Source organism: Hippocampus comes, unplaced genomic scaffold (assembly GCF_001891065.2).
Source record: "Hippocampus comes isolate QL1 unplaced genomic scaffold, H_comes_QL1_v1.1 scaffold359, whole genome shotgun sequence".
Classification (NCBI taxonomy): Eukaryota; Metazoa; Chordata; class Actinopteri; order Syngnathiformes; family Syngnathidae; genus Hippocampus; species Hippocampus comes.
Window position 1 is genome coordinate 812,079 of NW_017806274.1, and position 26,024 is coordinate 838,102.

At 42.4% G+C, this 26,024-nt stretch overlaps 1 long non-coding RNA gene across 1 annotated transcript in view; it reads left to right on the forward strand.

Annotated features, from left to right (window-relative positions):
• LOC109507855 (uncharacterized) overlaps positions 1-26,024 on the forward strand; it is an 82,575-nt gene that overhangs the window by 46,760 nt on the left and 9,791 nt on the right. Inside the window, exon 3 of the long non-coding RNA XR_002166548.1 lies at positions 7,427-7,623. This is a non-coding gene — a long non-coding RNA (uncharacterized LOC109507855). The remainder of the gene's footprint in view (positions 1-7,426; positions 7,624-26,024) is intronic.

Consider the following 26,024-nt stretch of genomic DNA (forward strand, 5'->3'; position numbering starts at 1 on the left):
ATGTAGATGTCTTCCACATCCTCAACGGACAGTATTGACAGGCACACCATTCTCCACTTTCTCCATGGATCAAGGGCGTATCCGGCAGCAAATGTCCCCGAGGGGCAAGTAGGCTCCCCACTGCCTGCTCTTCTCGTCGAGAAAATTTTGTCGATTGCATCGAGGGACCAGCCAACCAATTCCATGGTTTATTCTGAGGGTGAAAGTACGATAGGAGGCTAGGAAAAGTTAGACACAGACAGCACGTAGACTGAGTGGCGAGCAAGGAGAGGGTGGGGAAGGAAGGAGCTGAGCAGAAAAGCGTCCGCCTTCGTCGAGAGCCAGCAAGAAAAAGCTGGACAATATAACCAATGTATCGCTTTTCAATATACTCAGAAACGCTTTACAGAAAACAAATGACAATAATTAAAAACATTAAGATCGGTTGAGCATGAAGCGCGGGATCTGGGGTCCATGCCGTCGCTGACCCGCCCACAACGGAATAAATGCTGCCTCGCCACTTATGCTAGCTCATCTTCTACTTTGAAATGCTCCATGAGGGACTATCCTGCATTTGTACCCTTTTTCACAATATCTTTCTTCGATTTGTTTTTTTTTTTGGGGTGTGAATACATTTGCCCACAAACAACACTTCGGTGTGTCATATTAAGCTTCTGTTCGGAAATTGAAAACAACAACCTCCACTGATCACGTGTGAAAATGCCAGGCTGTTTGACCTGAAGTTAAGGACGCATTAACGGTGATTCATACCAAGCAAAGTGTCCCCTCCATTAACTCCAGAATGCAGCATATATCCTAGCTGACCTATTTTCCCAATTACCTCCGCCGTTATTCACAACCCACCTCTCCGCGCCGTCAGTCAAGATCCGATCTCAAAGGAACTCTTCCGAAGGCCACGTTGGCACACATCTTTCTGCATCCGTATTACACAGGCCCACAGTCAAAAGAGTTACTGCGCCTTTCAAATGTAAGCGCCAGGAGTGATAAATCTCTTGTGCTAATGCAGACGCTTCAGAGTTTCTGATTGTAAATAAAGTCATGGCAGACATAGGGTATTTACTGCACAGGGAGAGCCTTGGGCAAAAGGCTGCCCTTCCTGCCAAAACGTATGAGTGTGTGGGTTCGCAGCCAATCGGGATGCATTTTGAAAATATCGTTGACGTTGATTTTTATGGTATTGAAGTGAATCTGTGCCATCGTAGTTTGAACTTGAATTTACGGTCAGTTTTTTTCAAGTACGGGCCAGTCACCAGTTAGTGTTCTATGTGTTGCGAGAATTACGCCTTTTGTATTTAATCAGACTTACTTAACAGACATACGGTAACTTTGTTTTCTGAAAGCCTGCTAGCTTGATTCTAATTTATAAGGGGAAAGGTCACGAATGGACTGACAACAAACTCCTGGACAAGACCCAACTGGCTCAGGGAGCTGATTGGAAGACACGAGAGACGACGAGCATCTAAAATGAGACGGACATGGACAAAAAGCGACACATGGAAAACATGACGGAGCTACAATCTATTTCAAAACCAAATCAACAAAAGACTGATCATGACAGTTGTGTTCATATTTCAGGAATAAAAATGTCCTCGGGCAGTTGTTGTCAAATAGCCAAGAGGGTGGTTTATTCCGGGTCAATATAGCTTTCCTTCTCCTCCTCCTCCTCATCATCCATCTCCGCGCCTAAACACCACTGACACATTAATGGCCTCTGATAATACATCCATCCTGTCACAAGCAGCTGATAATCAAGTTGTTTCCACAGCAGCCATCAACATTTGCGCTTCATCAATGTTCATCTACTGCCATCGGAGACGGTGCTACGTTCTTTTGTGTTGACTGGAGCTTACGTAACATGCATCTTATAGTATCTCGCAAAGAAATATTTCGTAGGACTGTTTGGATCACCGCCTGTAAGAAGAATCAATGTTAGAAAGTATTGTCATGCTCCGCAAGTGGCCCCAAAACGGACACAGCCGCAAGTGCATTTTTAATCACTTCATCGAACAAATATTAAGTCAGCAAACACGTGATTAGCGCATTCATTTATACGCCGAGTTGCTGAACAGGTAACACGCAGCCAGCTCGACACTTTGATGTGTTGGCGCCCATGTCACTCACCAGGCCAGGCCTGCGTTTTAAAGCTCAGTCACAGATACTACAGTAGAACATGAGTATGGCACCCCCAGGTGGAAAGAAGAATACCTGCACTTTATACACACTTTATTGTTTGATCGTGAAATGATTTTTATTATGGCAAAATAATGGCAAACGTTTGCCAAATTACAACATTTCCATCACAGTACATCCACCGTTTGTGGATCATATTGTGCATAACTTGCACTTTTTTGCAGGGTACAGTGCTCAGGAAATAGTCTTGATCTAGTTTCAACGTATTTATTTATGTTTTGCAATGTTGTGCAAAATTCTCATGAGGCCGAGAATGATCCTGTAGTAGCAGTTCACCATGAGTACGCACGTGCGTGAGAATCCAATTTTTAAACGATGTGATTTTTCAAATCAAAGTATCTGTTGCTTGACGGTCTTTAGATTAGTTTCGCCGAGAGTGGAAATCACCTTCACGCAGACCATCAAGTGCTGGTCGCATCCGAATGGATCACACGCAGGTATGAAGGAACGCATTCCAGATGGCTGGCCAACAACGCAAACTCCCTTCCCGGTCGGTAAACATGGCAGACGGCTTCAGCCTAGGGTATCACGCATTATCTGCTACGGACATCTAATCCCCCAAAAAAGTCTGCTTTGCTTCTTTAGTTGAAGTGCCCTACCACATGTTATCTGCATGGTCTGCATGAAGGAAAGTATCGCCATGGGTATGGTACAGATGGAGCTATTAAAGGCGAGACGCGGCATTTCTGTGCCAAATATCCTGGAAAAGGACCAAGAACAATAGCTTGGGCATATATAGCTAAAGTTCAGAGAAAACCAGCCACTGGAGAAGAGGGAAATGTTTTAGAACAATAGCCCAAGAGTCTCTGTTGTGACTATTTATTAAGGTTTTTTTTTTTTATACATGCTTCAGACTCCGTATGAACTTTTTCATGCACACTGTAACCTGATAACATGGTTAGATATCCACTGTAGTTACCGCTCTCCCTGTAAGGGTTAAAACAACTCCAAAACAATCCATTCTCAACATTGCATTATCACATATTTAAACGTGTTCCTCCACAGTAGTTGACCGAAGCATCCAGTTTGTATTACTTCTATTCAACGCCATTTGGTCCTTTTAATAGGCCGCTCCACCAGCGAGAAGGGGTTATATCTTTTCTGGCGTATTCGATCTCTCATCACGGGGTCTTTTTCCTTGCAGTGCTCAGAAGGTGTCAGGAGACTGAGACAAGGTTGATGATGTTAGGTTAAAAGTAACGCACAAATCTGTTACTGTCTATTAGATTTTATTTTGGTGGTGATTACCGTCACATATAAGGCTCTTCTCTGCATGAGATGTGTTAAAAGCAGCTATGTCGTCTTACATTTGCATAGGAACACAGACTGGCCACATCATTTCATTCTACCAATTAAAAGAAGACCTGGTGTGCAAAAACAGAGTAACCCGTGTAGCCGTATACTCTTTGTTTGCAGTTATTAGTCAACAATTTTGCACCCAAAAATACTTTGCCTTTGGGGGTTGAATGACTTGAGATCATTTGTCGTGGGTTACTTACTGAAAGTCGAGTTGAAATCAATTAATGGATTCTGTCTGAATTTTTTTCAGCACAGTCAAGTGGTCCCCTCCTTGAAAATTTCGTGAAGACAATCTTTGTCAAAATCGGTCACATGAGTTTTTATGGATGCTGAAGATGTTCCAAGCGTTCAATCCGACAGTAAGAGTTTTCATTGAAGTGTTTTGCTGTTTAATTTGATATGAAAATTCCTGATCTAAAGATGACATGCTATGAACATATTACTCATCGTGTTTTCTTGTTGTCTATGTTTAATCTTCCGTAGTCTTCTTGAACTGTGCTGAGTGCATCAGTGGGTTATGCAAATGTTAATGAGCATAAAACTGTTTTTTTTTTTTTTTTGGAAAGATGCTGACAGAGCGCTAAAGATCTCAAAGTTTGAAAACAATGAACGCTACTCAGAGCGCTTATACAATGTGAGCTGGAGTGAAGATATAGATCACGGTTTGACAAATGATTAGGATGATTCTGATGTTTCCCACAGACAATTCCACGTTTTCATTTCCTGGTAAATTGTCTAGGCTTACCCCCTCCCCGATCCCCATCTTCGCTTTGTGGTTTTATTAAAGCTAACATTTGTCAGCTGGGAGATTGTTGATATGCAAAATGCGGATGTGCACACATTCCTCTTGCGCTTTACTAAAACGGGCTTTTTGAGAAATGACATATGAGGATTGCCTTGCTTTGACACGACAGATAAGACACATGAGTAATGTGCAGAAGATTTTAGAGTTATTACTCTTTATTACATTTATGTATCTGTTATTTGTACCCAGTATTTTTTTAGGCCTTGTATCACAGAAGAGAAAGTGTTGCACTTTTGGGTGTTTTATGGGAGCAGTTCCAAATAATTTGTATAGGTGGAATCATTTCCAGTTCCGCTAGCTAGCTAACTGATCTATCGAATCTATTCGCTGATCTATTTTATTTAGCTCATGTATTTTTTATCTAGCTAATGTACGTATTATCCTGATTATCTATCTAGCCTTCTACCTAGCTAATTAAGATAGATAAACTCGATCGAGTAGCTAGCTAGCTATCTATCTATCCATCTATCCATCTATCCATCTATCTATCCATCCATCCATCCATCTATACAATCATATGAAGTGGCATGCTGGATAGATAGTCTGGCATCATTTATATACTCCAAGTTTGATATGTTTACTTTCTGTTAAGTACACTTTATGTCTGTTAAAGAATGGGTGTGGATGGATTCAAATTCATTCTGCTGAATGTAATTTTTGGTCCTGAGATGGAGCGAGAGGATCATGCTGCGTGGGGAAATTGTCCCACTAAGTGACTCTTCCCCCTCACATTGCTGAGCGGAGTCGCTCCATACAAATGGCAGCGCAGCCTATTTGTCAGGAAACGGACATCACTCTCCATGTTGAGTCGCCGCGGAGCCAGGAGGCACGTCAGCAAAAGGCTGCTGTTGCCATTCAGTGTGGCGTTGAGCTTGTCTCCTCAGGCTCCCCCTGCTTGCTGCAGCGGATCGCAGTGGCCTCCGTTCTGAAGACTGGCTGCTTTCATTACAGAAATCATTAGAGGAATTACACAGACCCCTGCTATAGATTTCTGTGTGATGATTGCCCTGGGTATTAGTTCCCTACATATGGCAATGCATATGGCTGGAATAAAATGCCACAGCATCTGTTACGCTGCCGCCATGGCATTTGAACCACCTGCATAATATGCAGTGGAACTGTTTATGAACACCGGATTATAAATTTCCGTCCAAATTTAGGCAAATTTTGTTTCAAGTCACAAACTATCTGAGTTCAACTTGCACAAGAACAAGAAACAGCAAGTTCACATGTAATTTACTCTTTTGTGGCATTTGGAAATGCCATTAATCCGTTCAATAATATGGAAAATAGCATTCTATAATATTGTTCTTTCTAAAAACCTGTCTAAAAAATGTAATGAAACGCAAAGTAAATAATTAAACAGTTTGTGCATCATGATAATTTCATTATGGCTCCTTCGAGTGTGTGTGACTTGGCCACTGGGGAACTGTATAATGAAGTCAAGGCAGATGTGAAGAAGAATTTACTCAATTAGTGTTAGTAAATTAGTAAGATGCGGTACTATTTGTTATTTTGTTTGCAGAAGATAAAGAATACATGCATGTGAGTATTATTATATTGTCTGTCTCTATAGCTTGCTGCACCGTTTGTTTAAATATCTGTTCCTTAAATCATTCCAACTGTGGCACATTTCCATGGCACTACGTTAATGAACCGAACGGGAAAGGCATGTGGTTGTTTTCAATCCACAACATGTAATTGTCTTTATTTTATGCTTAGTTTGAAAGCAATACCATCTCAACTTCTATATTAGTAGAGATTATGAATATCTGTAGTATTGCCAATCCAGCTACTTTACAGGGTTACCTCCTTTTGTGAATTTTTTTTTTCCCCTGCAATTGCTTCTTTTCTTCAGCCATCACGAAATAACCCGAGATCCCCCTGGAACCTCTATAGCTGCCTCTCGGGCTATTTTGTACAATTTAATCCTCTTCATTGAACTCAGTTATCTGAACAAAATTGCTTTTGTTGTCATGGCTTTCTGTAGGAATTATATATATATTTTACTTTCATCGTTTGATATGCTCAAAATAATGATACAATGCACTGGAAGGGTTTTGGACGGAATCTTCTGTCTTGACTACACCACTTTCAGTGGAGACACTGTTGACATTAAGCAACGCTCACATATTTCCTCACTGTTATTTCTGCGCTTCTGTCAGCTGGTAATAATCAAACAATCATTCCAGATCTCATCTGTGTATTTGCAGCAAGCCCCTCCCCCCACTCCTCTCTGTGCAATCATTTTTCATGCTTATGTTGTCATGACCTGCTGGAGTGTGTATTCGGGGGATGTTTCTGCCGCGCTGTCCCGAGCTGCAGAATAATGTAAGAGCACTGGTGTGTTGCCTCGGTGGCCGGGGGGAGCGGATTGCCATAAAATATTAATGACTCGAAAGCCCGGCCACATGACAAGATGAATGTAATTGGCCCTCGCGGCTCTATCTGCGCATGTTAATGAGATGGAATGGTATTTAAATCAGCGGCGCTCCGGACGCGAGAGGCACAAACAAAGACGAAGAAGGAAGAGAGCAGGGAGGCAGTGCCCATATGAAAATATCATTTTTTTAAACTGTGCAATATTCATGCCACTTGATTCAATGTTTTTATTTGTGGGGAGGGAATGGAGGTTAAGGTGAGCGCCTGTACGGAAAGCCGTTTGGGCATTTCTTCGATACCCTTGTACTGTACAAGTACACGCTTTGGCTTTCGAAAATCGTCTCCATCCCAGTGATTGAAACCGAGCATGTCCTTAGCAGAGATCTGCTGTAATTGAGTGTGCGTAAAGGTTCTCTGATTCTGGGAATGAATAAGGTGGAACCAAAAAAAAAAAAAAAAAATCAGCAGATGGGAAACGGTGTCACTTTACTTTCATTATTTGGACAACTTTTATCTTCCATTTGAGAGCAGTGTGGTCATCCTCACGAGCACCTCATAAAAGCTCCATGCAGTCATGTGACTCTGGCGGGACTTGAGGTGTGATGCATTCAAGCTCTGGTGTCTTGGACAAAACTGTTGGTCCTGTGTGTGTGTGTGTGTGTGTGTGTGTGTGTGTGTGTGTGTGTGTGTGTGTGTGTGTGTGTGTGTGTTTTAATCTGTGTTCACGCGCATGTGTGTGTTCTCGCGCAGACCCCGGCGGCCCAGGGTAGGGGGAGGTGGCAGCAGGAGGACAGATGGTCTCCCTCATGGTGGCTGAAATAAAAGAGGGAATTAGACGACTCCAAGGTGTACACTCTGACGGCAATTACGGCAAATAGATTGGAAGTGGACCTGCAGGCACCCGGGGAGGTGGCTCCTGGGGGAAGAGCTCCACCTCACTGCATCTGGTTTGTGCGCCATCACAATAAAAGCACACACACACATGCACACGCACACACACACACACACTCACACAAACACTAAGGCCAACCTTACTTGACCATGAGCATCTGAACAACTTTTGTACATACAGGAATCCCTTGCTTTCTTGTGGTTGGAGCTCTGGTGTTCTTTTCTGTTTATGCCAAAATGACCTTTTGGGCCAAAAAGTTCAACCGTAATTTCATTGAACCGTAACACGTTTCCTCACATATGTTTTGGAGATTTCAATTGAAATCAAGGTAGGAATTTTTGGCCGTGATTCCATAAAGTATGTTATCTTTGTCTCATTATTTTATATCACAAAAGGCTCACATTTGAACAGGGGTGTGTAGACTTTTTATGTCCACAGAAGCTCTCGAGCACCATCTAAAATGGCTTTTTTTTCCTCTTTCGTGATGAACAACTTTTTGTTTAATCAGACAAACTTCCAATAGTGGAAATTATGCTCTGAAATCGTTTCTCTAGACACGCACCTACACCGAAACCTTTTAGCCATCAGGAAGAAAAAAAAGAAGTGAGTTACATGACTCAGCAAAAATTAAGCTAATTGCCGTGACCAAGTCTCCTCTTCTGTTTTTATTATTTCTTCAATGTTTTTAGCCGTGGTTGAGTATGTCAGTCAAACTAAAACAACCCTGCTTGTCATTTTCAAGACGACATGTTACCTTTTTGTTTTTTATTTGACAGCTTGGTTTGTTCTTGACCAGTTGGTACAGAAGCTAACAAAGTTAGCATGTACTCTCAAGCAAAAAAATCCAACCTTAACATTATTCATATATATTCTATCATTACGCATTTTCTTTTCATTTCATGTGTGCACGTTTTTTTTTTTTTGTATGTTTTTCTCTTTTTGGGTAGTTGAGTGAAGGATTTGCAAACAAACCATTTTAGACACCCCTGCAAGCTGTTTTGGTTTATTATTCATCTGCCCGCAGGAGTTTGAAAGCAGTCAATTATTTTTGTCTTGCTCGCTTCCGCCTATTGACTTTCCAACGATTTCCCTTGCCGCTCCAAGTTAGGATATGCAGCGACTGAATTAAATAAACCTCCACGATCAATCGAAAATATGTAACACATCCGCAGTTTGCTTTAATCGCCTGCGGAACTCCGTCGAGTGGAGAATTCCTAGCAGGTGCAAATACAAACAAATGGGAACAGGCATTACGTAGCTCGCCTCCAAGTCTTTGGAATCTACGAAAGAATTCAGTGTTATTTTCCCAAGACATGCAAACAGTAGGGAACAGAAGAAGCCATTAATCCGAGCCCTGTGGCTGAATGAAGGGAAACACATTAGAGAATAAGTGTCTCTCACCCCAAAACCTTGTGTTCCCATCAATGCATAAATGATAAAGATGCGGCGTAATGAAACAAAAGGCTGCTTGCCAAAGGCGTTAAAAAACATTTGGTTTGAGAAAAACCTTACGTGATCCATTAACCCAACCCCCGCCCCCAACAACAACAAACAAACAAACAAACACTTGTATTGTTAATTACCATCCTGCCACATGCTTTTGAAATACACGCAAGACAATAGCGGTTAAAACTTTAGTGAGTTGCCCTTGTGCAAATTATCGACAAGCTGCTAAAAATGTTATCAGGGAATGTTTTTTTTAAAAAAAATATTAACAAAAGATCCACCCAATAAAATGCATCCTATTGTCGCAAACATGTTTTTACTCTGTTCTTTGTTTAGTGTCGTCCTGGCCTAAACTGTATGCTATTGCGTCTTATACTCTCAAGAGGATTTACAGCGAATGTTTTTCTCGCAACAAAATGAGAAATACGTTTGTACTGTGTCCAATGTAAATAAGGCCAACTTTTGGCTCGTGAGTTATGGCCTGTGGAACCTGCTCGGCACGCTTGTTGCATAAATTCATGAACACTAAATCACTGGCTTCTGAAAAACTAAAACAAAGAGACAAAACAATACTAAGACTAATTAGGCGCTTTTTTTCCCCCCCAACTGAAATTATAATACAGATAGAAACACATGAGGACCGTATTTGTGGAGAGCAATTGATGCGAGATGTTGAAAATCGTCGTCCTGTGTTCCTTACGCTGTCTTGTGGCATTGAAGTCCGTTCGGCTCACTTCAAACAAGCAACGGCTTGGCAGATGTGAACAAGACATTAAAAAAAAAAAATACTGTCAAACTAAACATCAATCAAAGGCAACTATACATTAATGTGTTTAAAACAACCACATACGGTAGCTTTGCCTTAACGTCTGTTTAGCTTAATGCTAAAATATATTGGTAAATGCTATGACCTCTCTAATGCTCATGAATATTAATATTAACTCAATATTAATATTAAGCGGGGTTTTTTTTTGAAGCAGCGCATGTTTGAACACAAGCGGTGGAGCAACACAGAGTACAGACAGGTTATAGAACAATACTTACGGGCATATATTCCTTGTCCGCCACAGAAAAAAAAGACTAACAATACAGCATCTTACGGAGTCACTTACAGTAGTTGTTTGTGTCCGTGCATTTCTATTACACTGCCTCCTGGTGGCCAAAGTGGGCACAGAAACAGGAACAGCACAACGAAACGAATTGCAGCATTAAATTCAAACTACACTGTTAGGAACATTTGCTCAAACTAAATGAACAGAGGTTATAGAACAATACTTACGGGCATATATTCCTTGTCCGCCACAGAAAAAAAAGACTAACAATACAGCATCTTACGGAGTCACTTACAGTAGTTGTTTGTGTCCGTGCATTTCTATTACACTGCCTCCTGGTGGCCAAAGTGGGCACAGAAACAGGAACAGCACAACGAAACGAATTGCAGCATTAAATTCAAACTACACTGTTAGGAACATTTGCTCAAACTAAATGAACAGATCTGACCTTCTGTGTGCATGAATCCTTTGTGTGTTACGTTTGTGTTGGCATAGAAAACGTTGCGGCTTGGATAACACTCATCTGATGTTGACTCGCAAGTCATCAATCACACACATCATATTCCTCCACCGAAATGTTAAACCCGACCCGTAGGTTAAAAGAACAAAGTCCGACTGTGATTCCACATCAGTATTTCGTTTGTGGGTATCGCAAAAGCTCTAATTTTGCCGATTAACAGATGAAATAACACAAACCCCCAAATTTTCAACAAAGACTCGGCATCCAACGGCAACATTGTGACACTTCAGCTTGATATGATAACCGCATGTGCCTTAATGAAGACTGATCGCCACGGTCTTCCTCCACTCAACACAGGGCAATCATTTACGTACGTTTTTCTCTTTCACCTTTCTCGTCTTAGAACAGAAAAGTGGCGAGTGAACGTGACTATTTATGGCCGATATAGCATGCATGATCTCACGCAATGATTGATCGAACAACTCAATGACGGCGACGCTCGGATTGGCATCCAAGCGACGAACAAAGCAGCGATCCGTTCCCGATAATCGTACATTGTTCTTATGCAAACCGTAATCGCAAAACATTTAGCCCAACACGAAAAGCACCACATCGGATGTTTGAAGTCTTTAAGGAACTATTTAATATCCTCTGTGAATGGTTTTAATAGAGTGAGCCATATTTCAGGTGGCCCGCGTCTCAGATTGTATCGCTGCTCAACATTTGTCACCTGTCAAATTATTTCCCCCCTCGTGTGTCGTGTTCATTTGTCAAAAGAACCTCGCTCAAACCCGCCTGCTGCTTTTCATGTCCCACTAAATCAGATTTTGGGGTTATGGGAGGAGGGGGCTTTTTAAAATTATTATTATTTGGGTGTCATATTAATGATGATGCTATAATAATAAAGCTACAGATCTCATTAAGCTCCATTTATCTGAATGATTATGCATTAGAATAATAATCGTTTCTTTGTAAAGAGAAAATGAGTCAATGTTTTCCCTCTGTAGTGTACATGCATTCACAATTAATTTGTTGCTGTAATCCAGGTCAAAAGGACTACAACTGGAGAAAGCAATTAATGTCGAAATTGAGTATGAATGCCGAAAAGCTGACGCTGAATTGAAATGCTGTGGAATGAATTGAATTGAATTGGGGCGACCCGGTGGTCCAGTAGTTAGCGCTTCGACCTCATAGTGGAGAGGTCGTGGGTTCAATCACGGCTCTGTGTGGAGTTTGCATGTTCTCCCCGTGCCTGCGTGGGTTTTCTCCGGGTACACTGGTTGCCTCCCACATTTCAAAAACATGCATGGCAGGCTGATTGAACACTCAAAATTGTCCCTCAGTGTGAGTGTGAGCGCGGATGGTTTTTCGTCTTTGTGTGCCCTGCGATTGGCTGGCAACTGGTTCAGGGTGTCCCCTGCCTACTGCCCGAAGACGGCTGGAATGGACTCCAATACCCCGCGCGATCCTTGTGAGGAAAAAGTGGATCGGAAAAGGGATGGATGGATGGATGAATTGAATTGTTGAAATGTAAACTATGATAAACGTGCGGGAAGGAGGTAAATATGTACAATGTTTTGTGTTAAAACGGCTATCCAGATTTGAATGTCGTCCAGACCAAGCTAGCATTAGCATTGTCACAGCACCATACACAACCTGAATCTGGCCACGGTTCAGGCCACCAGGTGATTCCCAGAAGTTTTTTCAACATATAAATATTTCCACAGTGCTTGATCAACTATTTCATCTTATTCATCCAGCGACTTAAAGGCACGTGTGAATTACGGCCGTGTATGCTATACACGCTTATTCTTCGCTCCTGACAGTTTTATGGAAGTCATTATCCGCTTTGTGGCTATGGCTGTGAATGGAGAACCTGTCGGGGGTTTTATGTGTGGCCAGTAGCTCCTCCATTCACCACATTTTAATGTCCTCACACACAGAAAAAAAGGCAGGTTAGCATTTTGAGGAGGTGATAGTGGTGTTGGTGCTCATGTATCGCAGGGGTGTCCAGGTTATACAAGCGGTGAACTGTGCTGACACACGCAGCGCCCGTCTTGGCCGTGTGGATGTGGGGGGAGTTTTCGTTAGCTCAGGTGCAAAGACTCATTTTGGCACCATTAATGAGCAGCAGATGTAGCTGAGTGCGGCAAAGGGAGGGGGGGGCGGTGTTGGGGGGTTGTCGGCGTGCGGCCAGAGGAATGAGGTGTGGCCTGTCCGCGGCAAGCCTACACGGGGGTCCTGTCCAGGGATTCCCAAATCCCCCTCCTAACTGCAAGCATCGCGCCTGCTCTTCGTTTGTTATTATCGACTCAGCAACAGCTATTAGCCAGCCCTGGAAATCTGCCTACTGCTGTGATTTAGCGAGCATCTCCCAACCTTGGCTATGTGCACAGTGACTACTGGGATCGTCGTGTGCTCAGGAAGGATTTAGACCTCCTTAAAGTGCTTTGAATGAGCATCTTTAATTGGACAAGAAGATGGCAATCTGCATTTTTATGATTGGCTACAATATAGAGTATAAATATAAAAAACAACAACCGCTAAATCGATGGTAAACTGTCTTTAAGATGTCATTAGGAGCCTTTTTGTACACATAAAAACCTCCAAGCCCGCCTTAAAAAAAAAAAAAAAAAAAGCCACTGATCCTTACAAGGGGGGCGTGCTGGAGCCCTTGGGGCAGTAAGCGGGGTACACCCTGAACTGGTTGCAGGCCAATCGCAGGGCACACGTAGGCGAACAACCATTTGCGCTCACACTCACACCTTGGGACAATTTTCGAGTGTTCCATTAACCTGCCACGCATGTTTTTGGAATGTGAGAGGAAACCGGAGTACCCGGAGAAAACCCACGCAGGCACGGGGAGACCTTTCGAACTCCGGATGGCCCCTCAGCAACAATATTCGAGATATTTTTCAGCCTTAAACTTGTCAGTATGAATCTTAAATCAGAAAGCAATGCGGTTTGGGTAATAGCTCTCCATGTGGACCAGAATCATCTTTGGAGCCAGTACCAAAGCTCCACTGGGAGAGCCTCGTCCTCCCCGGGACAACAATGCTGGAAGCTAAGCCGACAGCTGGCCGGCCTTTTTTTTTTATTTATTTATTTTTTTTTTATGGTCTTGGCCTTCCCCTTGCTAGTGAGGCAAATGTCGGCCATCAAACAAAACAATTTATGGCCCGGTCTAAATTTGACCTTGGTCCTCCTTAACTGCCATTGTCCCCTCCCCAAGCCAACTCAAGAAAAGCCCCCACACACACACACACACGAAGAAGTTACAAGTTGTTGCACGTGATGGATGTGGCTGAGAGCCTGAAGAGAAGTGACGTCTGCTCTTGTCGTTGGCCCTCCGATGCAATGCGACGGTGACCCGGCGGAGCAGAGCCGAGGGGGTTATTTACTGCCTTGCATTCCCCTGCTTCACGATCCCGTTTGGATGTTCTTCTCACTTGTTCATAGCAGCACAAATTCATAGGGTACATCCCACATTTGCCATTCTCTTCATATCCTTGCAACAGTTTATTCTTTACGTCTATCACATTTGTACCACTGAGGGATGTTAAATGCCACTAATCAGTTTTAGTGCCCCCAAAATACCAGATTTTTTTTTTTTTAAAACATGTTTTTTGTCAAGAAAAATGTTGATAGTGCAAGTGTGGCAAAAAAATACATAAAATATTGATTAAAAATTAAAAAAAGAAATGCGCAACAAACTTGAGATAGAGCAAGTGATCTTGTATTACAATGTGACATCGCACTTCCTGAATTTTTCCTTGGCAGAAAACGACTTACTTTCCCTGGGTCGGTTTGTTCGGAAAAAAAAAAATCAACCAATGAATTAGAAAAAAAACAGACATGAGCGAAAACACAGTCAGAATTTCCCCACGTTATTTTGGAAGACGACTCTTTATCAGTGACGCTCCTTAGTTAAAGTGAATGAGCAACAAACAATTACCATTTTTATAAAAGTGTGTGTTCGCCGATTTCTATATTGTACTGTTTATTTTTATCCCCACACTGATTAAAAAGGTAAGCATGACTTAGTTTAGGGGGTTTGAACGGATTGATTAAATCCCCATTCATTTCAGTGGGCAACATTGCCTCGGTTCGCCGCAGTTATATTACCACGTCTCTCACGTCTTTCATCAGACTGCAGGTGTACCTAATGAAGTGTCTGTCGACTGCGTGTTTAGTGCGCGACCCGCGCGGGCGATTCACATAGCTGCCGTTCGCATTCCTCTCACGATTTCCCCAGTGAGACGAGGGCTTCAGTAATGTGTATCCTTTAGTGAGAGAACCCCGTGGAGATGCATTAAAGAGATAAATTGGTATCATCCCCAATGTGACAGACTCCTCATCTGTCTCTGCTCTCCTCCATTGATCACAATTTATTTTATTTGTGTTGTTTCATTATTAGGCGGAAGACAAGCATTGCATTAATAAAGCCCTGATTTTAAAGTTAAACGGATACAGTTACGCAGGAAGCAGGCGAGGCTCCAGCGTGCCTGCGTAACCATATCAACGTCTTCTTACTCGCTGGAGATGGCGGGCAAGTGCCACCGATCGGTCACTGTCCATCTAATGCAGTTCGTAACGATTAAAACGTTCTCCGGTAAACCTTTCAAATGTTTCTCAGAAAAGAAGTGTGACGTTGCAAAAATTGTTGGGGAGGTTTGGGGTTTTTATTTTGGTCATCTTGGAGTTTTTGATGTTCAAATTAAATGCGGTAAAATATCAGATTCAGATCCAAAATTTTCATCCCACTGCAGCGTGGGTATCATGGTTCGGGGTTTATCATTTTACGTTTGTTTTTTCATGTTTTTATTTTCTTTTGACATTTGTTTTTGAATTCCGTTTATTTTATTTCGTTTTTGGAGCTGGTTTGTTAGTTTTTAGCTGTTTCTATTATTTAATGTCTTGTTTTAGTTTAGTATTAGTTTTAGTTTTTTAAAATATATGGAATTTTTTAATGCAAGATTTAAAAAAAAACTGGTCAACCTAATTTTTTTATGTATGGCCGTCCAGTAATATCGAAATAAAATCTTTTCAAAAAAACCCTGAAAGCTCATTTATTAAATTAAATGAAGGGCATTTTTCTGCCATAATTATTGTTACTTTTCCTCTATGCATAAACATAAAATGTGGTTTTAGTCAGTAATCTTTTTTTTTAAAGCACTTTTTGTTTTTGTTCGCGATATTAACCTTGCACGGTACCAATGCTTCAAAAGACTTCAAAAAGACTTCAGGCCGAAAGAATGAGAATAGTAATCCCGCTCTGCTATCAAATAACTCACAATCACTGTGACACACAATCATTCATGTTGAATTGAAGCGCACATAAAGTGTTTATTTATCGTCCCCTCTTGAGTGGCTAAAAAGTCAATCGAAGTCATTTATGGCAAATAGCCCAGTTTATGACGTGTGAAACAATGCTAACATGCCTAGCGAGGATGTTGGGCGTGACTGCGTGCGTGGCGAACGGCGGGATGCGTCACGTGCGGATGGGCTCCTTTGGCACCTGGACGTGTTGCATACTTGTTCTTTTCCCCCTGGGCGCGGTGGCGTGTGCACGTGGGTTCACCACAATTAAGATTGCGCCTTCATCTTCTCCCGCCGCACAATTAGTTCTCTGCTTGCTGTTTGCTCTAATTGCTCTTTCTGCTGGGATTGGTGCAAAGCCAATGATTAGGATAGTGAGGGGTTTATCTCCTTTCCTTTACTCTGCCCACTTAAAAAAAAAAAAATCATTTGTAAACTCCCCAGTGTAATTACAAACTCCCATGATTAATTGTCTATTGAAATTAGCACGGATCTGGGTTTCATTTTCACTGCGACAAATATTAATTAATGTTAGCGCCCCTCTCGCCTGGTGCACAGCCCTCTTTTTTTTTCTTCTTTTTTTTATATATTCATTCCAGCCTTGAGCAATAGGAAACCCAAGCCAATAAACTTGCAGAGATTGACACTCGCTTATCACAAAGTATCTGGATCTAAAAGATGCGTTTTAGGCCATAAATAACGTTTGCAGGCGAATGACGGGTAAAGAAAGCCAAGCATATCATTTAAATGGTGTCTTATCCGTTAGTCACAATCTGACAGGAATATACAAAGCAGCAGCGTGGCTTTTGTTTACTTTACAGAGGCAAGACTCGGCCACATTTAATTCACTTTGTATTTATTTAATCTGTCCCGTGCGGAAAATGACAAGTTGAATAAGTGCCATCTAATCATATTCAGCATATTGTCGTTCCGGATTGCAACGAACGCAATGTCACCTTGAATAAAGCATGCGGCGCAGGAATACATTTGGGTAATAATATGGAAATGTACACTTTGTGGTCTGGATTAGAATATCTCCATACTCTATCAAATCGGAAACGTTGGCTTGAACTACAACCTCTCATTGTATAACAGTAAAGTAAACTTGTACCTCTCTGAGCCAACTAGTGAATAGAAAGCACATTTTTTCTTGGTCGTCGAGAAATCGAAAACAAGTCAAAAGGTTAAATATTGTGCTTACCTAAATTTCTCAAGTCATCATAACAGCGATGTGGTCCGAAACACCGACAGGCAGAGTGTTCAACGAGATCTTTCAACTTTTGGTACATCATTTATATTAGTCATTCTACACAGAGGACAAAGAATATGTCACTCTGCCCGCCCACTGAATTGTGGAAGGCCTTTTATAATTTATGCTCATTAAAATGTATTGGGGGCGAATAAATAATTTAAACCCCCCAAAACTTCTTAATTAAAAAAAAAAAAAAGCTGATAAACATTCAAGATACGATTTCCACAAAAAATGGAGGGGAAACTGGGTGGGGGGGGAGGAATTTTTTTTTAATATAAATAAACAAATAAATACGTAAATAAATATATAAAATGAATAAGTGAAATAAAAAATTAAAGTGAGTCCCTGAGTACCAAATGGCAATCATGCCGGAGCCATCTGTGGTGTTATAGTGTCAGTCTCCATGTGCTACTGTATCGTTTGTGTTCAATCGATTGCTCGAAAGCTTAAAGCACCGCATCACGCCCCGATGCAATTTAGCATTCGCATGAAGCCATTGGACTGAAAGGTTAAAGTTTGTGGCTGTTTTAAATACACAAAGTGTCATTCTCTTTGTTTAATTTTTAGTTTGACCGTCCAATTCAACAGGGAGTGGCAATAAACAGCTCGAAAACTCTTTTTGAAAAATTGCTCGGTAATTTTATTGCAAAGCTGCGGCCTGTTGTGAAGTGAATTGAGCCAACCCGCAAACTACTCGGTCACCAATTTTACATATCGTACAACGCCCGTTATCAGCCATTTCACCAAGGAAGCTGGTCGACCTTCATTCTGCCTTCCTCAATCCATGATCAGATAAACGGATCACACCTGGCAGATCAAACGAATGCCTTCACCTCTCAGCATATGTGGACAGAAGCGCAATAAAATCTCGGCGGCCATGAAAGAAGTGTGACATAACTTGATCCGCGCAATGATGGCGCACACCACCGCTTGCGCCCAGCAATACATCAGTGCCAGGGAACGCCGGATGTGGAGACGCTCTGATTGAATCAGGGGCCACGGCGGCTCAGGGGAGAGTTCGTCTTTAGGCAAGCAGCGGGCCACTTCCCTCTGCCTGAATCTGTCTTAACAATGTTTAAGGACGTTCAGGTCATTCAGTCAATGTCTGCCTGACAGAAGAGATGCACAAATGCACTCACTTTTGAGGGTAATGTCGACATTCGTGTACCCTGTAAAAGAAACACATCTATTTATTTATTTTTTTTAATATTGTGTTCACGTCATACATTGAAGGCTGCAAATGAAGATTATTTTAGTCATCGATTAATCTGTCCAGAATTTTGTTGATTAGATTTTTTTTTTTTAATCGTTCCTAAATTTAAAAACAGGACATTATTTCAAATTGACGTTGCATAAAATGCACAAACATAAATTAATCAAGATTCATTCACTGGTTGGGTCTGTTACATGTCCAAAAACGGGACTACAAAATCAGAGAATATTTCCTTGTTGTTCTGAGGAGTTGGACAATTTTCGATGAAAAAAGGTTGTATGATTAATTTGACAATCGATTATATCATTCAATTGAATTAAATCAATTACGATTTGAAAATAGCACATCACGCATGGCCATATAAAACCAAGGCGGCTTATTTAAAAAAAAAATTGCTAAATAAATAGAATTTTTATAGAAAGTGTCTTTACTGTTCTATTAAAATCTAACGTGACCGTTTTCATGTGAATGATTGTAACGGTTTACAATTTTGAATTCCAAATGTTATTCTCTTTTTTTTTTTCCCCCTGACCGCAATGAATTGCGCTGCGCTAAGTTAAACTGTTGCCATGGTTACCTCCTCCAACCTACCTCGTGAGGTCAGCAGCTGAGGGGGAGCTGTCCTTAAGAGTGGAGCTCGGCGCGTAAATTGTCTCAGCCCACTGTGCAAATACTCCATTACGATTGCTTAAAAAGAATGATTTGTTGTAACAGCCCGCACCCAACTTGTGACATCAGCGTTGCCGGGGCAACATTGGCTGATTGCACAGGCTGGAATTAGGTATTGATCAGAGGAAGGGGGGGTGGCGGGGGGCGGCGCCGGTGAAGGGACTGGAAGTGGTCCGCCGGTAGGATTTACAGAGCCGAGGGGTGCGGGGTGGGTGAACAACCTGCACGCTTTGCCCCTGCTCAGAGAGCTGAAAGGCCCTCAGGAACCAATTTACACAGCGCTACAGTGCAATATCTGCTGCAGTCAATAATGGAAATCTGATGGCCCCTGTGCCATCAATGTGACCGCTCCTCTGCCTCTCGTTAGAGCACCTTGAAAGTTCTAGGGCAATCCTTGCGCGCGATAGATTTCCAATGCAGGAGGCATATTTTGACTTTGCTTTTCTCTTTGTAATTACACCGCGAAAGAAGGTTGCTGCCTTTTTTCGCTCGCTCCTCGCCCGCTCACTTACCGCAATTTATCTTTCAGTCGTCACAGTTTGGAAGTGAAATTGCTCAGCTTCTCGAATCAAAACCTTGGAGTGCATCTTGAATGATGTTGGACCACCGGGCTTGTACTGTAATTTTTATTTTTATTTTTTGTCTTTGCTGAATTCAGTGGTGTGTTACCAGCTCGCCTGCTGTTTTAGTGCTTGGCTGTTATCATAACTCGTGCAGATATCCCACCTGTGGTGAAAACAATGACTGTATTGGAGTGGATGTTACCAAACCGTATGCTTGTCGGAAACCGTATCTTCAGTCAAGGTAGTTCCCGCTGCCTGACGGGACCGACTATTATTTAAAGTTGCTAATGGACGGCCGTCATTGATTTATTTGTTGAAATGGATGAGCCATGGTGTCGATTGGAGCGGCGGCCTGCACTGTTTGAGAAAATGGACTATTGTAAATCTCTTTGTTAAAGTTAAATGGATCTGGCATTGGAAAGCTTTCTGGACCATATACTGTGTGTATATATATATATAGCAGGGATAGGCTCCAGCACCCCCCGCGACCCTTGTGAGGATAATCGGATCGGAAAATGTATGGATGGATGGATATATTGATTATGTGAATAGATAGAAAATTAAATATAACCACTCTCCAATCTCTTCTTCTTTGTGCACGGAGCAGCAGTCACTGGGTCCTTCCCACAGTTGGAAGCATCAAGTTGTCTCCAGTATCTTTGGGAGATGATTGATTACCATTCAAAGGAACTAAAGAGTCTTGCCCAATCCAAGACAGATTTATTCATTGCGTGAGAGGTGTGTCTCCAAACATTTTCCCTCCGCAGACAAATCATCCCGACGCCCTCTCTTGGCAGTGCTCCGCATTGCAATCCCCAATGAGAAGCAACACATCCAGACATCTGAGGTCATTTAAGCCCAAGGCCTCATTGTAGCCAAACTTCTCCATTTTCATGTGGAGGGATGAAGGTGTCTCAACATTACGCAGTCTTTGGGGATGTACGCCACTTGTCTCATTTATTGGCCGCAGTTATGGAATAACATTGACCAAAATACGCGACGTACTTTATTTGCGGCCAAGAAGAAAGCACAAGAGAATTTAATCGAATCCAGCTATCAACAGGAGTAAAATTCCATGACTTTGATGTCATGGAAAGTTTGCCTGTCTGGATTCCCCCAGTGCTCATTTTGTAGAATATCAAAAGAGAATGGAAGGAGTTGCTCCCATGTCAAACTGATGTCATCCCGCCTACATATTGCTTGCTGCCGGCTGCAGAGTTATGAGTCATCATCTGTAATGCATCAACCCTTTGATTAGATCAGTTCGGCGTCAATAACCCGCCACTGGATTGTGAAGGATGGAGCAGCAGCAGCCGCCGCAAACAACGATGTGACGCATCCAAAATAGTTGCGATTGGATGCTAATCAGGAAATAAAAGAACAATTTAAAGACAATAAAACAGAACACTAAAACAAGGGCAGAGTCTCAATGGGGTCCATGCTGTGTGGAAAGCAGAGAAATAAAAACGGATTTGAAGGCTGGTTTTGGAAAAAAAGCGAAGGGGCTTGTCTAATGTGCACCACGAGGCTTCGACTTTGGTTCCTCAAGGAGCAGCTCAGCGAATTAAGACAGAGCGAGACCATTTAGAGGTCGGAAAACAAAAGACCAGATTCTTAAAATGAACTCAAAAGTGCACTGGAAGGTGGCCAGAATAGGAGTTGCATGCTCCCTCTTACGTGTTCCAGTTAAGAGGTCAGCAACAGTACATATGAGGTCTGCTGACATATTAAAGTCGCCAGTTGTCGCTTTGGTTGTCTGTTGACACAGTGGCCAAGCATTGTGACAATGCTCCGCTCGCTGCGTGAGATGCAGTGAGATGTGAGTGTGATTGACAGGCAATCCAATCCAGGGAGTCATTTTTTGACTTTTGCCCCGACCCAGCTGGGCCTGATGGACAAATGGATGGCTACCAATTGCACAACCTTAGCTGCATTCGTGACAGTATTTGGTCCACTTGTAACTAACACCCATGAGTGGAGCAAAAATAATACAACAATACAGCGCCGTATGTCTCCCATGCTGCTCATCAATTTCGATTAACATGTTTATAGTGTGAAGCGCAATCGGATTGTCAAACGGCGCGGTGGAAATTTACACTTTCATCAAGAAATGTGAAAACAAGGCGGCATGGAACTCTGCGCGCACGTCGTTCCGCATAACACGGCGATGTTCTCGATGGCGATTAAAATGCTCGCTATGAATATAACGACTTCCGACAAATTGCAATCAAGCTCGAATATATCATAAAACAATACATTTGCTGCGATAAAACTGACAGCGTGCGTGAAAAATGATATGCGCTGATTAGGGCACATCCCTGTGCGCGCGATTCAGCATCGAGTCATAGCTTTGAAGCATTTTTATGCAATGAAAACCCGCCCACGTCTGTGTGAGCGCGATTGCGTGTCCGCATCCTGCCTGTGAGGGGATCCATTAATTTCCTTCACTTTTTCACCCCCTTTCTGGTCTGATTACACGGTGGCGGGCCCTGCAAGTTTAATGTGTTGTACATCTTTTTGCTCTCATTCCTGCACTGAGCTCAATGTCATCTCTTTGTTGTCTCCAAACGCAATCAATGAAGGTCTTGCCGGCCCATCCACTCAAAGTCAGAGGCAACCTATCGAGGGCTGCGCGGAGCTCTTCTGTCAAATCTCACAATCAAGCCCATATTTCTTCGCCGTCGCGTGCTGCTCGTCTTCACTCCGGTTTGTGGCTGCCCGCGCACCTTATATACAAAAGATCTATTGAAATATGCATGAGGCCCCGGCGATGGCGGCCACTAAAAATACACTCAAATAGGGGATACATTGACAGCTCTGTTATTGAGCTCTCCTTGAGCTCGCTCTGTCACGGCAGCCGTCGCTCCGGAGACTCATGCATTATCAAACGCACGCGACGCAACGGTGTGTCTGACACACTCTGCCCTGGCACTCCATTTCTCCGTTTGCCTGGCGGTCGCACCAATCTCAAAAGGCTGTTTACTGACTCGCTTTTGCGCCACAAAAAAGGACATTTCGAATCGATCCATGTCATTTTTGGGGAATTTGAATTTTTTCTGCGCATGGTGAGCGAAGTCTACTATCAATACAATAGCGATAGACGTGTGAAAGGCTCACTGGGGAAAGGGTGACCCAAAAATAGCAAAAGACCTCTACACCATTCGCTCCAGTAAAACCAGCCACAGATGTAAGTTGAGACGACATGCCCCCTTTGAGCTGCATGCCAATGGCAGATGCTAAGCTAACGTTGATGCGCCATTACATTTGAAGGAACTCTCTTCTCCGAATGTCTGGCCACCCATTGTTTTACTGGGAAACTCGCCCCAACCTGGCTGCCATATTGAAGTGCTTTTTAGCCTGCTCTAGTCGACTGGAAAGTCTCTTTATCCATATTGACAGCACATTGGAAGTTGGAACGACCAGACTTTGAACGGTACTGTATGAAAAGGCATTTTGAGTCACTTGGCCGCTATTTTCTGTCTGTTGAATCCGGGTTCCGTTGATTCCAGGTCTGTTAAATCAAGGTTCCATTGTAGTCAACCTTGATCTAGACCAGTGCTCATCTGAAGCATGTGTATTTTCTCTTTTCATTTCTTCTTCTCTAACTTACATCCATCCATTTGCTAATCCGCTTTTCCTCACGAGTATCACGGGCCTGCCGGAGCCGATCCCCGCAATCTTAGGGCACACTAACATGGAAACTCCGCACAGGAAGAGCGGAGCCGGAATCGAATGCACTTAACTTAAAAATGACTGAAATGCAGTTAGGCCACTCGTGTTCTCTGTGGCTAAAATAGTTCATTGATTTAACATCATGATCTTTTTACATATGATTTTGGTTGTTATTGTGAATAAATTACAAGTAATAAAATACAAAAAAAAGTGAATTATTTCAAATAACCATTGTACTATGTACACATTTCGTTGTTTTTCTATCGTCATGCCTCACAGATTGACTCAATTCAGGTCCTCGTGTATTTCTGTATCTGTTGAACCGTTCACGCTTTTAAACAATTTCCATTGGGTCGATTGAAACTAGCTTACGGTTGGTCACCGTTGTGCATTAGCCTTTTAATTTCAAATAACTCCCGTCCTATATTCTTTATTCAATCCGCACTACGGGCCAGTCCACAAAAGTTGATTTAAAACCACAGGGAGAAATTTCTCGCCGTCGGTAGCAACCTCGCCTCTGTAATTGGGCAGATTTTGGAAAGGTGCTATGGAATACACCCCTACAACTTTAATAAGTCGCAGAGTCCGGGGTTCCAGGTTTTTTGTTCCCAGGGTGCTGGTTGAAGTTGGCCAAGATTTATCACTTAAACATTCTGGAGCACTCGTGCTAAAGCAGACAAATGTCTTCCTGCTCCGCGATGCCTTCCACAGCCATCAGAATCAGGTAAACAACTTCACCTTTAATAGTTATCTATGGAGTCGCTCGCATGCAATGAACACCCACATTTATTTCGTGGCTTTCTCCCAATGAGGCAAAGTGGATCAATTAGTGCAGACTACAAGTTCAGCATCTTTACACATAGCATCAATTGTTAAGTTAAGAACCAGCAGGTCCCCAGATTATCTCACTTGTGTACCTCCCATCCCTCCTTTCCAGAGCCAGCCTCATTACAAATGATCCTCTGATACACACAACCTTGGCGCACACCCTCTCGCTAATGGCCCGCAGATTGATTTTTAATTAGCAACACTTTTGGACCGTCGCCAACTCAAATGGACTTTTATGAAAAACAAATCAGCTTTTAGTTTTTAAAAGCGGTAAAGAGAGATCAAGTTTTTTTTTAGTTTTTTTTTTTTTTTTTTTTACAAGCAGTAAAAACGAAGAGAATAACAAATGCGATCGAAAGATAACTCTGAGGTGCTTTCCCGTAAAAGTTGTCTGAAAGTGCTGCGCTGAGAGCTCCTCTGTGGACGTCCAGCCACCGATTTGAAAACTGGGTCGGGTCAGAGCTTCGGAAAATTCGAGGCCACTGAAACGTCAGCTCGCATTAAATGAGCTGCGCGGACGAGAGCAACAGTCAACCGTGCTCGGAGTTCATGTGGCACGGGTTCGTTGTACCCAAAGTGTGCCCAACTTTGTTGAACTGGGTCACCACCCACTTGAGGTGGCGAGAGGCACAACAGCTTTTTTTTTTAAAGCAGAGGTGACGCACAGGATACTTTATGAGGTATAGTGAGGTGCACGTATAGAATTTATCGAACATGCTGCAGTGAACAATTGACAGATGATGTTTATTTTTCGGGCTGGAAATGTCAACATGCATTCTGATTTGCTTGTGGTTTAGCTTTTGTCGGATTGTGCTGGTCTGCAGGAATATGGAGACATTATTTTTTTTGTAACCGTGGACGCTGTTTTAAAAAAAAAAAAAAGTGCAGTAGGACTTCCAAGTTCAAAATGGGAAATGGGAAATGTAAAAATTGCTTTTAAAATGTCTCCAGGGTCAAACTATGACCATCAATAAACTTTTTGGAACTTTCAATATAAAATAATAACAACAATCACTGGTGTCGGGTCGAAACGTCCAATGTCACATTTTGATAAATTCCCTATTTTTTCACAAATGTTTTTTTTTCACCTCTCCCACAAATTTAAAACAACCTTGATAAAACTATTAAAACACACATGGTGAATGCATTCTTTAGCGCCTGTTCTCCACTTGAGGCACTCCCAGTTGAATTGCATGCTAACCGACAAAATTAAAAAATAAACATTGTATATTGAACATTAACTGTTCAACCACATCATATTCAAGCAAAAATCAGCTCGCTAGATACTAACATAGACATGCTAATGGATATCAGTATAGATGTTCCAGTGCCAATGTTGCAGCCCAATATGATACTAAGACATGCAATTTTAAATTCAGACATGCCTGTGTACTGCAAAAATTCAAAAGAAATGATCGCTTCGAAAAAAAAAGACCAAAAAAAAAAAAAAAACAAGGGATTTTTCTGCCGTTCAGAAGGTTGGTGTCCAATGTGGTGGCAACCCCCATCTCCTCACTAATTAACAATCGTTTCTTTGCGGTAACGCCCGCCAAACGGCGACAGTCATTAAACGACGTGACTGCCACCATGGCGATCGCACGTGACAACATTTACATCGCACTCATTCATCTGTACTTTTTTCCGACGGATGCTCGGCTCTCACACGCAAAAACGTGTGACCTAACAATCCACTCAACAGTAATTTATTGGTGCGATCCATCATTATCATCTTTTATTATGGCCTACGCGAGAGATATAATTCCTAAATAGGCTGGCGCTGTAGAGATGACAGTAAGGGAGAGGGATGTCCTTTAGCTGCGTCCTCTGCCTGCCGCCTTCGCCCGAGTCTCTGCGGTGGGAAGAATTTAAGAGGGACAAACCTCGGAATGGGCTGGGAGCTGGGGATCAGGGGGCCTGCCCTGATAGCCCCGCTGCATTGTGGGCCGGCAGAACTCCCAATACGACACCGCAGTCGTGAGCGA